The sequence below is a fragment of the Suncus etruscus genome, chromosome 12 (assembly GCF_024139225.1).
Source record: "Suncus etruscus isolate mSunEtr1 chromosome 12, mSunEtr1.pri.cur, whole genome shotgun sequence".
Lineage (NCBI taxonomy): Eukaryota > Metazoa > Chordata > Mammalia > Eulipotyphla > Soricidae > Suncus > Suncus etruscus.
In genome coordinates, this window is record NC_064859.1 from 34849325 (window position 1) to 34864577 (window position 15253).

The 15253-nt window shown below is 37.2% G+C and overlaps 1 pseudogene; it reads right to left on the reverse strand.

Moving 5' to 3' along the window:
* Nucleotides 1-12190: 12190 nt before the first annotated feature.
* On the reverse strand, nucleotides 12191-12570 carry LOC126024141 (60S ribosomal protein L31-like; annotated as a pseudogene).
* Between the last annotated feature and the right edge of the window lie 2683 nt (nucleotides 12571-15253).

Genomic DNA, 15253 nt, shown 5'->3' on the forward strand with positions numbered 1-15253 from the left:
CAATATATCTGTGGCAATAGCTCAATGCCCAAAAGGAATCACATTCCATGACTCACACAAAGGTTCTGATACAATAAGCAGCCAGTAGCTATTGACAGAAACCATGGATTTGCATTTTAACTTGGGCATTCATTAAGGTGATCAGTCCATCTATGTCAGTTTCTTGTAAAATATCTGGGCAAAGAAAGATAAAGTTAAACCAAGGATGTGATGGAGAGAGGTATAATAGAATAATAGAAATCATAGAGTTCATCATATTGAGTATAGAGGTTTTTACGGCCAGGTAAAAAGTTATATACATATATATATATGTTATATATTTATAAGAATGTTTTTCTCACCCTTTATTTTCAACATTTTAAAAATAAAAATATTTGCTGATTTTGGAAAATTTTTTCCTGTGAATGAAACTCCGCTTTGCAGTTGATATGTTGTGACTTATGAAAATTTGAAATACCTGTTATGGATCAACTCTCACTTAGCAAGGGCTGTATTTGTCAGATGTTGATTGAAGTTGTAAATCAGTTTTTTTCTTGATATGGAATTTCCTATAGTGAAGCAAATAGCTGCAAACATCAGCTTTTAAAATAAAATAAAATGAAACAAGCAGTAATAATAATAAAAAAAAAACCTTGACAGGCAAATTTGGTGGTACACGTTATGCATTTCTTTTCAGTCTCTCAAACTTTCTGAACACTATAATTTGTTTGTACTGCTGCATCACTATCATCAAAGATATAGGACTTTATTAGCTCTTTGCTCTAAAAGATTTTTTTCTTAAGAACAAGGGATGCATAAAAAGTTGTCAATTGAATCGGTGTAATCATTCTTCTGAGTGAAAGTCTTATTTATTTTTAGTTTTAAAAAGAAAAATAAGGAAGAAAAATATGAAGAAGGGAATAGTGAAAGGGGAAAAAGGAAAGGATAGAAGAGGGAAGAGATAAAGAAAAATAAACTCACAGATATTTTCTTTAGAAAAAAGGCATATGTCACTAAGGTGACAATGTGTACTATGAGGATGTTATATTTTTCACACCTTCATAGTTAACTTTAACTTTAATAATGCTATTTACACAAAAGGCCCCTATTTAGAGCACTGTGTTGATAAACAATTCAATTTCTCCATTAGTCTTACCTGTGAAACATAGTTGTACTTTGTTTGTGAAGCATGATTAGATGATCATACCATTTTTAAAATTCAAATGTGTTGAAGCATGTGAAAGCAATTCAAATGTGATCAGGTGAAAGTGTCTTTAACAGTTTGCTGGGCTGTAGTAATAGGTTGCTAATCACTTAAGCTGCTCTATTCAGCCACAATTTTGAAATTATTGTCTGTTGGTTGCTCTCTATACATAGAGATCTGCTCAGTCCAGTGAACTGAGATGGCTTAAATGTGAAAGGGCAGGACTGGAGAGATAGACTCAAAAAGTAAGGCAACTTGCTTTGACATGGCCTACCCTGGTTCAATCGCCAGCATCCAACATGGTCCCTAGAGCATTGCCAGCAATGATTTTTAAGTGCAGATTTAGTAGTAATTCCTGAACAATGCTAAGTATAGCCCCTCAAAGGGGAAAAGACAATCTCCAAGAGGTAAAAGTTGCATTGGCTGCTCTTTATAATGATGATTCATTGAGTCCTAAATCTAATGGCATACTGTCAACTTTCCAATGTCTATGTGAATTAGTCAGAGTTATATGAAGCCAAAGTGAACTTCTCCCTCCCACCTTATACCATCATTTTGTTCCTGGTACCTAGCTGTTCTAACTTTCCATTATGTTTTCTACTACATTGTTATCTTAGTTACTGCCCTTTCTATTTGTCTTCTCTTATGGAAATATAGATGAAGAAAACTAAAAGTTTTCACTAGATAAGATATAGATACATGGGGTTCTCATGGTATATACTTAAAACCTGGAAGTCAACCTATGCTGAAAGACCAGGAAGGTGATATTCCTTGTGTTCATAATAGTCTGAGGGACCAAAACAATAGAACAGTGGATAAGGCATTTGCATTGCATTCTGCCTACACAGATTTGATTCCTGGCATTCCATATAGAACCCCAAAAACTACCAGGAATAATTCCTGAATATGGAACCAGGAGTATCCCCTGAGCATTGTTGGGAAGGGCCTCAAATCCAAAAATAAATAAATAAATAAATAAATAAATAAATAAATAAATAAATGGTATTTGGAACTCTGAAACCTGCACAATCAGAAAAGAACTGTTGGGCCCGGAGAGATAGCATGGAAGTAAGGCATTTACTTTTCATGCAGAAGGGCGGTGGTTCAAATCCCAGCATCCCATATGGTCTCCTGTGCCTGTCAGGAGCAATTTCTGAGCATGGAGCCAGGAGTGACTCCTGAGCACTGCTGGGTGTGACCCAAAAACCAAAAAAAAAAAAAAAAAAAAAAAAAGACTTAGAAAAGAAATGCCTTTCTCAGTCTGAACACACACACACACACACACACACACACACACACACACACAAAGACACAAAGACACACACACTATACTTCTGCTTCACTCTTTTATAAGGCACACAAAGACTAGGGGGTAAATTCGAGGATGTTGGTAGCACTACCTTTTTGAGGTGGCGTCTCTGATAGCCAGAATAGAGGCACAGAGCAAATATCACAGAATGCTGCTAGGGAGGGTGTAAAACCAAACAGTTTGAAATGGAGGCTAGGTTTTTTATGTTAGCTCCTCACAAACACTTTTCTACATACCAGGCCTCTTCCTTCAGTGGTCTCATCTGGTCCCTAAAGAAATTCATCTGGTTTTCAGACCCTTCCTGTGGGGCTGCTAGGTAATGTTCTCTGGACATGGTTTTGTCTGACTGAGGACCATCTGGCAAGGAGACAGAGGGAATGCAGAAATTCACTCTCTTGGGTTAGATTTGGCTACAACTTTTAGTTGCTTGTAAATTTTCAATGTTGAGATCAAAGGGTAAAGAAATAGAACAGTAGAGCTTAAGGAGAGCCTCCTCATTATATTCCCACTCAAATTTTCATGATCTAACAAGAGGAAAGCTGAGTGGTATTAGAACTAAGTATATAGAAAAACAGAGATTTCAAATTTTATAGCTTATATTGCAGGTGAAAAAAAGAAGACTGTAAGAGGTAAACATTTGCAAAGCTGGTTAGTAAGGATACATCCATGGTGAAAATAAACTATTAACCACCATGCTATCTTGCCTTCTATGTATGCTTTCTATACATTCATGATGCTACATCAATAATGAAGTTCAGTGACTTTATTTTCCTTATTTGTTATGCTGAGAAATCATGTATTACAAAAAATTTTGAAGGTTATAATGGGAAATAAGTTCTTTAGACCTTGAATCACTGTAGGACTAGGTTAGTAGAAAACTACTGGTGAAAAAGTATTGTATTGAGGTGCAGAAGCTTCTCAGCTTAATATAGTCCCATCTGTTTATCTCTGCTTCCACTGGTTTAGAGAGTGTTGTTTCCTTGTTGTTTCCTCCTTAAAGATGCCTTTAGTCTCAATGTCATGGAGTGTTTTACCTACATGTTGTATATATCTTATAGTTTCAGATCTGATATCAAGGTCTTTAATCCATTTGGATTTTACCTTCATACATGGTGTTAGCTGGGGGTCTATGTTTGCTTTTTTGCAAGTGGCTAACCAGTTGTGCCAACACCATTTGATGAAGAGGCTTTCCTTGCTCTAGTTTGTATTTCTTGCTCCTTTATCAAAAACTAGGTGGTTATTTGTCTGGGGAACATTCTCTGAGTACTCAAGCCTATTCCACTGATCTGAAGGTCTGTCTTTATTCCAATACCATGCTGTTTTGATAACTATTGCTTTGTAACAGAGCTTAAAATTGGGGAAAATAATGCCTCCCACATTCCTTTTGTCAAGAAGTGCTTTAGCTATTCTAGGGTGTTTATTGTTCCAAATAAATTTTAGAAGTGTTTGATCCACTTCTTTGAAGAATGTCATGGATATCTTAGAGGAATCATGTTAAATCTGTACAATGCTTTTGGAAGTATTGCCGTTTTAATAATGTTGATCCTACCAATCCATGAGCAGGGTATGTGTTTCCATTTCCACGTGTCCTCTCTTATTTCTTGGAGCAGTGTTTTATAGTTTTCTTTTTATAGATCCTTCACATCTTTAGTCAGATTGACTCCAAGATATTTGAGTTTGTGTGGCACTAATGTGAATGGGGTTAATGTGAGAAGTTTCTGCATCTCAAAGGAAATAGTGCCCAGAATACAAAAGCCACCCACTGAGTGGGAGAAATTATTCACCCAATACCCATCAGATAAAGGACTAATGTAAAAAAAATATACAAGGTATGAACTATACAAGAAAAAACAACTAACCCCATCAAAAAATGGGAAGAAGAAATGAACAGATACCTTGTAAAAGAAGAAAGGCAAATGGCCAAAAGGCACATGAAAAGATGCTCCACATCACTAATCCTCAGGGAGATGCAAATCAAAACAACTATGAGGTACCACCTCATGCCGCTGAGATTGGCACACATCACAAAGAAGGAAAACAAGCAGTGCTGGGGGGGGGGGAATGTGGAGAGAAAGGAACTTTTTTCCACTGCTGGTTGGAATGCCGTCTAGTTCAACCTTTATAGAAAGTAATATGGAGATTCCTCCAAAAACTGGAAATTGAGCTCCCATACGATCCAGCTATACCACTCCTAGGAACACAAAAATACAATACAAAAATCCCTTCCTCACACCTATATTCATTGCAGCACTATTTACAATAGCCAGAATCTGGAAACAACCAAGATGCCCTTCATCTTGGCTAAAGAAACTGTGGTACATATACACAATGGAATACTATGCAGCCATCAAGAGAGATGAAGTCATGAAATTTTCCTATACATGGATGTACATGAAATCTATTATGCTGAGTGAAATAAGTCAGAGGGAGAGAGAAAGATGCAGAATAGTTTCACTCATCTATGGGTGCAACCTTCCGTGGGAGTCCCCCGACCTGCGGGGGTGTGGAAATGAAGGTTGCTAGTTATTAGTGGGTTCACTCGAGCAGAACCGACCTGTAAAGAAGAACTAGAGAAATTAGTAAGAAGGGCCTTCAAGACAACGCATGCTGTTCAAAAAGGGAAGTTTATTGTTGGGGGATCAGCTTTTAAGGGCTGAAACACGTCAGGGGTGTTACAAGTTTTACACCAATCACAGTTACAAGCATTCGTTAGCATAAACTGGGGCAGGTAATAGGGAGGGGCAAAGAGGTAGACCTGAGCACGTTTTACTAAAAGGCATAAGATTCAAACAGAGTTCTATAAATTTACTCAACAAGTATAAATAGAACCTCAGCTGTAATCTTAATAATGTTTACTAACACAAAGGCAAACTCTATATCTTTCTTTCTGGCTGGATATATTGGGCTGCTCTGAATTACTTTATTTTTGTCTATTTCCTTTGTTCTCAAGGCATGGGCCTTTTGGTCACGTGGGTGACCAGATTAGGAATTACTGAGGTGTCCTATGTCCCAGGTTTCATCAGCTAGGCTTCCCACATATGGGTTTTAAGAAAAATGAATGACATTTTTAGCAGTATCTCAGAGACAAGAGAGACGTGGGCTGGAAGGTGCAGCTCATGACATGAAGCTCACCACATAGAGTGATGAGTGTAATTAGAGAAATAACTACACTGAGAACTATCATAACAATGTGAATGAATAAGGGAAGTAGAAAGCCTGTCTCAAGTACAGGTGTGGGTGGGGTGGGGAGGAGGGAGATCTGGGAAATTGGACATGGGAATCTTGCACTGGTGAAGGGGGGTGTTCTTTACATGATTGTAATCATACAACTACAATCATATTTGTAATCACGGTGTTTAAATAAAGATAATTTAACAATTAAAAAAAGGAAAAGTATTGTATTCTCCAATTGTGTGTACAGAACACTGTGTTCTAGTAGGTGTTTTTTCCACACAGCATTTTCATATTGCTTTTACAATGACCTAAGGTTTGCTCTTACTCTTCATTTACATGTGTTCTAACTACATGCATGTCTTTTTTTCAAGCTTGTTCACTTTCAGGGGGCATACCCAGTGATGCTCATGGGTTAGTCCTATCTCTACACTCAGGAATTACTCTTGGCAATTGTGAGATGTCAGAGATTGAATCTGCATTAAACAACAACAAAGCAAATGCACTATCTGCTGTGCTATCACTCCCTAATCAAACTTTTTTATATTTTGAATGAGCTTGTTGACCCTGATTTCCTAGTTTACATATCCATAGAATGTGTGGTTATGATCAGGAACCCAGGCATACCTGTTTCTATACTTATAGAACAGAAAGGAGGGACCTTGGTGCTGGCTGTATTATTGAACTGGAGTGGAGAACGGGTATATGCATAAGAATTTCACTAGGTATCTGGGAAGTCTGCAGACTGGGAGACCAAAATTGTTGAGCCAGGCTAAGCCAAAGGAGGTTGAAGGTCCCATAAGAAGTTTCTGGTAGAACTTAATCTGAAGTTAATTTCCTCTCCACATGGGGAGTTCTTTCTCCTTTCTCTTCTATCTTCCAATAAAATTTCTACCTTCTAAATAAAAGTTCTAGTCTTCTGTATTCCCCTTCACTTTATCTTTACAAGATCTAAGTCAGTTGCAGAGAAATCTGAGAGAAAAACAACTTTATTCTGCAGTTGACTACTTATTCTTACTAATTTTTCTAACCAACCTTGAGCTATTCTTTCCTGAATGTTCAGATTTTTGGAAATGTTAAGGATATATCCTGGGGCCACTCATTTTCAAATCTTTTAAGATTTGGGTATATTGCATCTTTGGTGGGGAAAAGCAAACATAAAGAGAAGGAAGCATTTAGAATCAGAAAAATCCTAATCCTAGGTTTTGTAGACCTCTCCTCGATCAGACTGTACTATGAAAAGAAATTGTGGGAGGCAGTATCATATTAGAAAATCATGATATTGCCCACTCTTCCCTACATACACATAGGCATGTGCACAAAATCTCTCTCTCTCTCTCTCTCTCTCTCTCTCTCTCTCTCTCTCTCTCTCTCTCTCTCTCTCTCAGAACTACTCAATTCTTTTCCCTTCTAAGTTGACCCCTCTTTGGAAACTTGGCCCTGGTGGTAATTTTAGTGTTGGAATTATTCTGTATTATACTACACTTGGGTTTTGTGTGTGTATGTATTTGTTATTGCCAGCTATCTAGTTTGTTCTGTATTATATTTTCAGGAGGGATAAAAGATGGCTTGGAGGGGATGATTCACTTGAGACTGAACTTTTCAGGAGTAGTACTGACATAAGAATTAAGATACCATAAGTTGTATCTTCCTCATCATATTCTGCATATTTCAGAAACCTCTGAAGAAGAGCTCCAGAGAACAATGGGTGGGGAGGACCAAGGATCAGGCCACAGGAGAGTTGAGAAGGTAGTCCAGAATGCTTTCTTATCTTTTTTATACCCTCACGACCATGGGTTTGATCATAAAAAAATCCAAGGAAGGAGAAAACAAACCTGACCATTTCCCCAAAACAAAACTGAATTGATAAATAAGAATTTAACATGACCTGAAAGTTTAACTACACTATTTTTTCCTTAATAAAGATAGCATTTACAACACAGCCTTGTTGATGTTAAAAAATATTTGGAAACCATTTAAATATCTAAATAGAAATAAATTTTAAGTCTTTTAATACATATTGTATAGTTATTTAAAATCAGGCTATAAAATATCTATCAATATACATATTTCACATGAAAGAACAGAGGATTCTAGTATAGTATTCTGTAGATAACTTTAGTTTGGTGAAAATTGTAAATCATATTTACAAAAAAGATGTGAAGAATACCAAAATGTTAACCATGGAGCGATCTTTACTTTATTCTTTTATATATTTCCAATTTTCCTATAAAGATTTAGTACTTTTATGTCAAGGAGAAACAAACGATGCTATTTTTAAAAAAGGAGTCTATAAGGAAGATTTATGCACAGACTCTTGAGAACGAAATACAAATTCACATCTTAATGTGCCTTGTAAAAACATGCTATAAGAAGCAGAGTAAAAGTATATAGAGGGTGAATTCAGAATTTGAGTTCTGGGAAACATTATTTATTATGTCTATTTCAGTCTTCTCATCTTTCTTATGGGTACAATTCTGACTTCTCTAGGAAAAAAGAAGGGATGTCTGTGTGAGAAAGCTGTAACTATACATTCCTCAGATATCTACATAAAGAGTTAAAAGTGAGGTGGTAGAAGTGACCAACAAGACCTTTGGAAACACAGCTGTGGCCTGGGATATAAGAGAGCCTCCTATTCAGCAGTGACCAGCTCTGTTGGGAGCTCAGTTAGCATGTAGCATACATACATGGAGACATTTTAAATTAAAGAGGCACTCACTTAATAAAAAAAGGAGACTCTGAGAGGAGTCTGAGATTTTTGTTGCTGTAATTTTTTGACCCTGAAGATCCAGTTTAGGGAAAACATGTGATTCTTTGGCCTCATGTTGGACTATCTAGAGAAATAAGGTTTGGTTTACTTTTTTGTCTACACTTATAGTAGAACAAAGTGGACTGAGGACCTTTTATGGTGGGTTCACTGGACCATTGAGAAGTCTGTAGTTTTTCCCTCTATCTCTCATGGTTTCTTAAATTTTGTAAAATATATGCAGGACATTGAGTCTTGCAAATCACAACTGACAGGGTATTATAAGTATATATATATATATATCTTCCATTAATCAAATGATATAAACATGTGTAAAAACCTTTTGTTCAAAGTTAGGCTCAGTTTGGCTCTGAGCACAGGTTACAGCCTGTTTTTTTTTTTTTTTTTTGGGCCACACCCGGCAGTGCTCAAGGGTTACTCCTGGCTGTTTGCTCAGAAATAGCTCCTGGCAGGCACGGGGGACCATATGGGACACCGGGATTCGAACCAACCACCTTTGGTCCTGGATCAGCTGCTTGCAAGGCAAACACCGCTGTGTTATCTCTCCGGGCCCTACAGCCTGTTTTTACCTGTCTTATGTTTTACCTGGTCTTATCTAGGAGGGTTTAAGTGAATCAGCTCATTTTATGCTAGATATTCAAAGATTAGGCCCTATGGTTAATATATTTTTTGTTACAAGAAAAAGCAATTGTTAACAATTGGTTTTGCATGCTCCCCAGAGCTAGGGGTGAGACTATTATTTCATGGGGCTGCCTACCAGGATGGTCAGCAGGATGGGCAGTAGGCTCAGGGTTAAAATGTTGGACTATAAGCTGTAGTATCTATAGTGGCAGAGTTTGGTTGGTTCTTCTACACTGCTTGTGATCTCCTACATTAACTACAGTCATTTTTCATCATATAGCCCCAAGGAATCCAAATAAGTAGCAAATGAAACTAAAGCTTATATGCTCTTTGCTCTCTTCTGCCCTCCCTTCCCCCACTCTTTTCTTTATCTATAGCCCATATGTCACCCATTGAGTTAACTTTCACTCTTTTCTGTCCTTTTCTTCAAGTAAGTATGCCTGCTGTATGGATCCAAAATGGTAATACTCTTTACTCTCCTGGCCCAAGATAGGTGTTCATTGAAATCTCATTGGCTTGAAATACAAGGATATGTTTCATGGACTTGGCCAATTGCTTTGACCCATTCAAGCCCTACACTGAGATTTTGTAAATCTTATCTGTAGGAGGTAGTTCATACATTCAACACATGAGAATGTAGCAAGAGGACTGTGCCATGCACTGACTTTGAGAGGCTTATAATGGGGCTAGAGAGAAAACCTTACTCATATAGGGCAACTGAAAAACTTCTTAGTAGGAACTGGGAATGTGTCTCCAAGTATCAAAGCGCATGCTTTTTACTCCCTTATATACTTAAATCTTATCACCCCCACCTTTTAAATATGTTGCCACCATGATATAGTTAATACAGTTAAACATCATTTTAGACATATGATCAGAGCACATGTTTTGCACACAGGAGTCATACATTCAACTTTCTAGAACCACATAGTACCCTGAACACTGTGTCAGGAGAAACCTTGTGCCAGTGCCACAACGTGTGCACCACTCCCCAGCCAATAACTTATTATAGATCGTTCTATAAGTTTTCAAGCATGTAAGGGAAAGAGCTTAGGGCTTTTGGCAGAAGATATGAGTTCATTTTCTAAAACTGATCTGCTGTTACATATTCATGGATAAGACACCTAATCTCCAGAGCCTTATATGTTTAAAATCCAAAAATCACAAATATAGTCTGGCTTTCTTATATATTGTCAGTGACATATGAAGAATGTAAAAGCTTTTTACAAATGATAAAGTCATGTATAAATATTACCTCTTATCATTTCTCTTTACCAGTAGACTGTGAGCATGCAAGATCTGCTTCCATGAATACAAAAGCAGTTCTATTTGTTTTAAGTCTGCTTGTTGTCTGAAGAACCCGTTTGAGTATTTCTGATTATTTCTAATAATTGCATAAACTTCAGCCATGTACGTTGTTTTCTTCAACATATTTTAACACTTTAGAAGATGTCATTAAATATAGTTTCTAAATATAAATACATCTTATACTATTATGCATTATGATACATTAACTTCAGTCTATCCACACACAAATATCTCAGGTTTTTTTTTTTATTTTTTTTCTTCACAGAATTATTTATGGTACATAGTAACAATGAATGAGGGGCATTCCCACCACCATTGTTGTCCTCCCTCCACTCCCGTTCCCAGCATGTATCCCATATCTTCTTCCTCCACCCCCCCACCCCCCACCCCCCCACCCCCCCACCCCCCGCCTCCAGAGTACTAGTGTAACTGGTCTCCACTTTACAGCTTGTTGTAGATTATCTATTCTGTTGTCATTTGAGATAAAAAGGATAAGAAAAAAGGAAGAAAAATTTGGTAGCAACTACCAAAAAAAAAAAAAAAAAAAAAAAAAAGAGAAAAAGAAAAAAATGCACCTGGTTAATAAAAAAAATCACCAAATAATAATCACAGGAGTGAAAAGGGAAGAGAAAAGTGGAAGAAAAAAAGAGAAGAAAAATAAAATAAAAAACTAATAAATCAAAACAAAACAAGAAAAAGAAGGGGTACTGGGGTGGCAGGGTTTGGACAGGGTTTGGCATTCCCTCCGCTTTTTTTTTTTGCATAGGCACAGTAAGCATTGGGGGAGAATGGGAATTCCCGTGGCCTAAGAGATTCAGGGCTTCTCCATCCTTGAAACATACCATCATGGAATCAACCCCTGGCTCCATATATACTCATTACCTCAGGTTTTTTTTTTTTTAATAAAATAGTTTGAGTGTGTAATATACATTGACCTCCCATTTTCCTTCTTTCTTTCCTTTACATCACTTCCCTTTTTCTACTAAACTATTTCAATGAAAAAAGTTAGATTGCAATCTACTAAATTGATATGACCTCTTCCTAAACTATGTTGCTCTAAGACAATATAACGAAACCAAAACAAAAAAGCATGTTTCATAGTATACAAAAATCATCTTTGGGACTGGAAAGACAGTACAGCAGGTAAAGTGCTTGCCCTTCATATGGCTCACCTGGGTTCAATCCTTGGCATCCCATATGATTTTGCAAGCAACTCTAGGAATGATTCCTGAATGCAGACAAGGAGTACCCCCCCGAACACTCCTGAGTACCCCAGGTGTGTACCTCCTAAAAATAAAGCCTGAATTACTTTAGAAAACAATATATGTGAAGTAGTAAACTAGAATAAAAGATGACAAATTAGAAATAACTTTGGACTATAAAATTAGTAGCTTGAATGATAAGATAGACAAGGTTCGGGGCCGGAGAGATAGCATGGAGGTAAGGCGTTTGCCTCTCATGCAAAAGGTCATCAGTTCGAATCCCGGCGTCCCATATGGTCCCCCGTGCTCGCCAGGAGCGACTTCTGAGCATGGAGCCAGGAGTAACTCCTGAGCACTGCCGGGTGAGACCCAAAACCCAAAAAAAAAAAAAAAACCAAAAAAAAAAAAAAAGATAGACAAGGTTCAAATAGTTTTACAGATTAAGACAAATACAGTTGATAGTAATTTGACTTGATGTAATATAACATAAGATGCTATTTGTGGTTCTTAAATAGGAATATCTTGTTGAAATTTGTATTTTGAGAAAGAAAATATGACCACAGTAATTGTGATCAACATTTCTTCTTTTTTGTGATTTTTATAATTTTATTATGCCATCAGTTTAGTTCTCATACACATTGTAGATTTTTGAAAATGGTGACAGGCTCACAGGTAACCAAAGTATACAGTTTTTTTGGTGAATCTTCATCTTCATTAAGTTTTCTGGATAAACATGCACAAATTCGATATGGGACATTCCTTATTTCATTGACCCACATAGCTTTGCTGAGCCTGGTGTCAATGCACACATCCAGGGTGACCATCTCTTTCATGGCAAACTTCTGGATCTCTTTGAGTTCCAGAGGCACACGCTTCTTGAAACCTACTCCGTGGATGAGATTGTAGATGTTGATGGTGTATTCTGGGTCACCACATTGTTGGTGGCCTCACTGCCCATTTTCTTTTCACTGCCCTTCTTTGCGGGTGCCATCCTGCTGGGCCAAGGGAGGAAAGGATGGTCAACATTTCTTCAGGTCGAGGAATACTTTTTAATGAATGCATCAAATATTTTTTCTTATAGCAAAATGAGAATGAAGTAGATGAGAACAGAGAAATTCTTTTCCTTCCCTCCATCCCTCCCCCTTCCTTCCTTCCTTCCTTCCTTCCTTCCTTCCTTCCTTCCTTCCTTCCTTCCTTCCATCCTTCCTTCCTTCCTTCCTTCTTTCCTTCCTTCCTTCCTTCCTTCCTTCCTTCCTTCCTTCCTTCCTTCCTTCCTTCCTTCCTTCCTTCCTTCCTTCCTTCCTTCCTTTTTTCTTCCTTCCTTCCATCATTCTTTTCTTCCATCCTTCTTTCCTTCCATCCTTCCTTCCTTCATCCCTAATTCCATTTTCCTCCTTCCATCTTTTCTCCTTCCATCCATCTTTTCTCCTCCCATCTGTCTTCATTCATTCCTTCATACCTACCTCCACCCATATCTTTCCCTCCATCCCTTTCTTCCTCCCTCTTTCCCTCCCTCTCTTTTTCTTTCTCCCGCCCTCTCCCCCTCCCTCCCTCTCTCTCCCACCTTCTTTCTTTCTTTCTTTCTTTCTTTCTTTCTTTCTTTCTTTCTTTCTTCTTTTTTCTTTCTTTCTTTTTCTTTCTTTCTTTTTTCTTTCTTTTCTTTCTTTCTTTCTTTCTTTCTTTCTTTCTTTCTTTCTTTTCTTTCTTTCTTTCTTTCTTTCTTTTTTCTTCTTTCTTTCTTCTTTCTTTTTCTTTCTTTCTTCTTTCTTTCTTTCTTTCTTTCTTTCTTTCTTTCTTTCTTTCTTTCTTTCTTTCCTTTCTTCTTTCTTTCTTTCTTTCTTTCCTTCCTCTTTTGTCTTTGTTGCCATCCTTATTTTCCTCTTTATTCTTCTCCTCATCTACTTCTTGTTTCTTCTTTACTCTATCAATCTAATACTATGATTTATAAAAGAATGCACTCCTTTCATGTGTTGATTAAACATCCTTTGGCATATTTACATATAAGTATAGTCACAAATAACAGAATTTGTGTAATGCTCCTTTGAAAACACATATGTATGTGTGTGAGTCTATAAATAAATGAAAAGTGTGATTATAAAAGCAATTGTATTTGCTTATGAACAGAGAAGAACGTTTCCAGAGAAAAATATAGGATATTTCTATAACATACAACTTGGAATAATAGGAGCAATTCAAGAAATGTATGATCCTTGGGTTTCTTTCTTTAAGGGTAACTGTGATAGGCAAAATTCTTATATAATTCTAGAGGTTTTTTTTTTCATTTTTAATCACCTTTCTTTTAAATGTGTATTTTTAATATAGATATATTGAACTTACTCATGTGATTAGATTATATGGAATGACTAACATGAAGATATTTTGCACATGCCCCTAACTACCTAAATCTGATCTAACTAAAAAGGAAGATCACAGCCTTTAGCTAAATAGACGTACCTGTGAGCGGCAGACAGATTTTCTTTCGGTCTTCAAGAAGCAAATAACAAAGCAGTTGCCTGTAGAGAAAGCCACACGACAAGTACCTGAGGGTACTCACTAGGAGCTGAGAGTAACAGTGTCTATTAACCAGTAAGCACTAGAAACCAGAGCCAGGGAGAGAATATAGGACTTAAGGCACTTGCTTTTCAGGCAGCTGACCCAGTTTGATTCTTACTATCATAGACTTGTTAACATTGTCAGTAGTGATCCCTGAGCACAGAGACAGGAGTAAATCCTGAGCAGTCCTGGGAAGTTGGGGGTGGAGGATCAAATACTACCAATTTAGAATTACTCTAAACTTTTTGTTTGTTTTATGTTTTTGGGTCACACCCAGCGGCACTCAGGAGTTATTTTTGGCAGTATTGGGGAACCATATGGGATGCCATGATTCTAACTAGGGTCCGTTCTGTGTTGGCCACATGCAAGGCAAATGCCTTACCGCTGTGCTATCACTTTGGCTCCTAGTCTGAACTTTTAACTTTTGGAAAGGAGTTCAAAATCTGGCACTTTAATTTCAGTCTTGTAAGTGCCTATGTATTGGACTCATCAAATCTGCTCATCGAATCCAGGTTCTGCTGAATAGAAACAAATAACAAATGGGTGCTCTTTGGATTGACCAAATTTGTTACCATTTGTTATAGCAACCAATAAACAGATAAAATTAATATTGAGTCCTAATACATTATTGTCTATAAAAAGATGCTTTAGCACTATAATGGGTAGGATATTTTTTAAGCTCTCAATTCATTTTTTTATTTTAGTTACATTTTAAACACCATAATTACAAGGTTGTTCATGATACAGTTGTGTTCCCCCCACAATTGCAAAGTTGTTCATGATTGAGTTTCAGTCATAAAATGTACAACCCCTCACCAGTGCATGTCTCCTGCCATCAATGTCCCCATTTTTCCTTCCATCTACCCCCCTGCCTGCCTCTAGGGCAGACATTTTCTTCTCTCGCTCTTTTTCTCACTCTAGTTCTCTTCCTTTTTTCCTTTTAGACACTATGGTTTGCAAATATTTTTGCCAAATGGGTATCACTTGATCCCCTTTCATCACCCAGTTCTTGTTGAGATCGATCATTTCTTTTTTTTTTTTTTTTTTTTTTTTTTTTTGGTTTTTGGGTCACACCTGGCAGTGCTCAGGGGTTATTCCTGGCTCCAGGCTCAGAAACTGCTCCTGGCAGGCACAGGGGA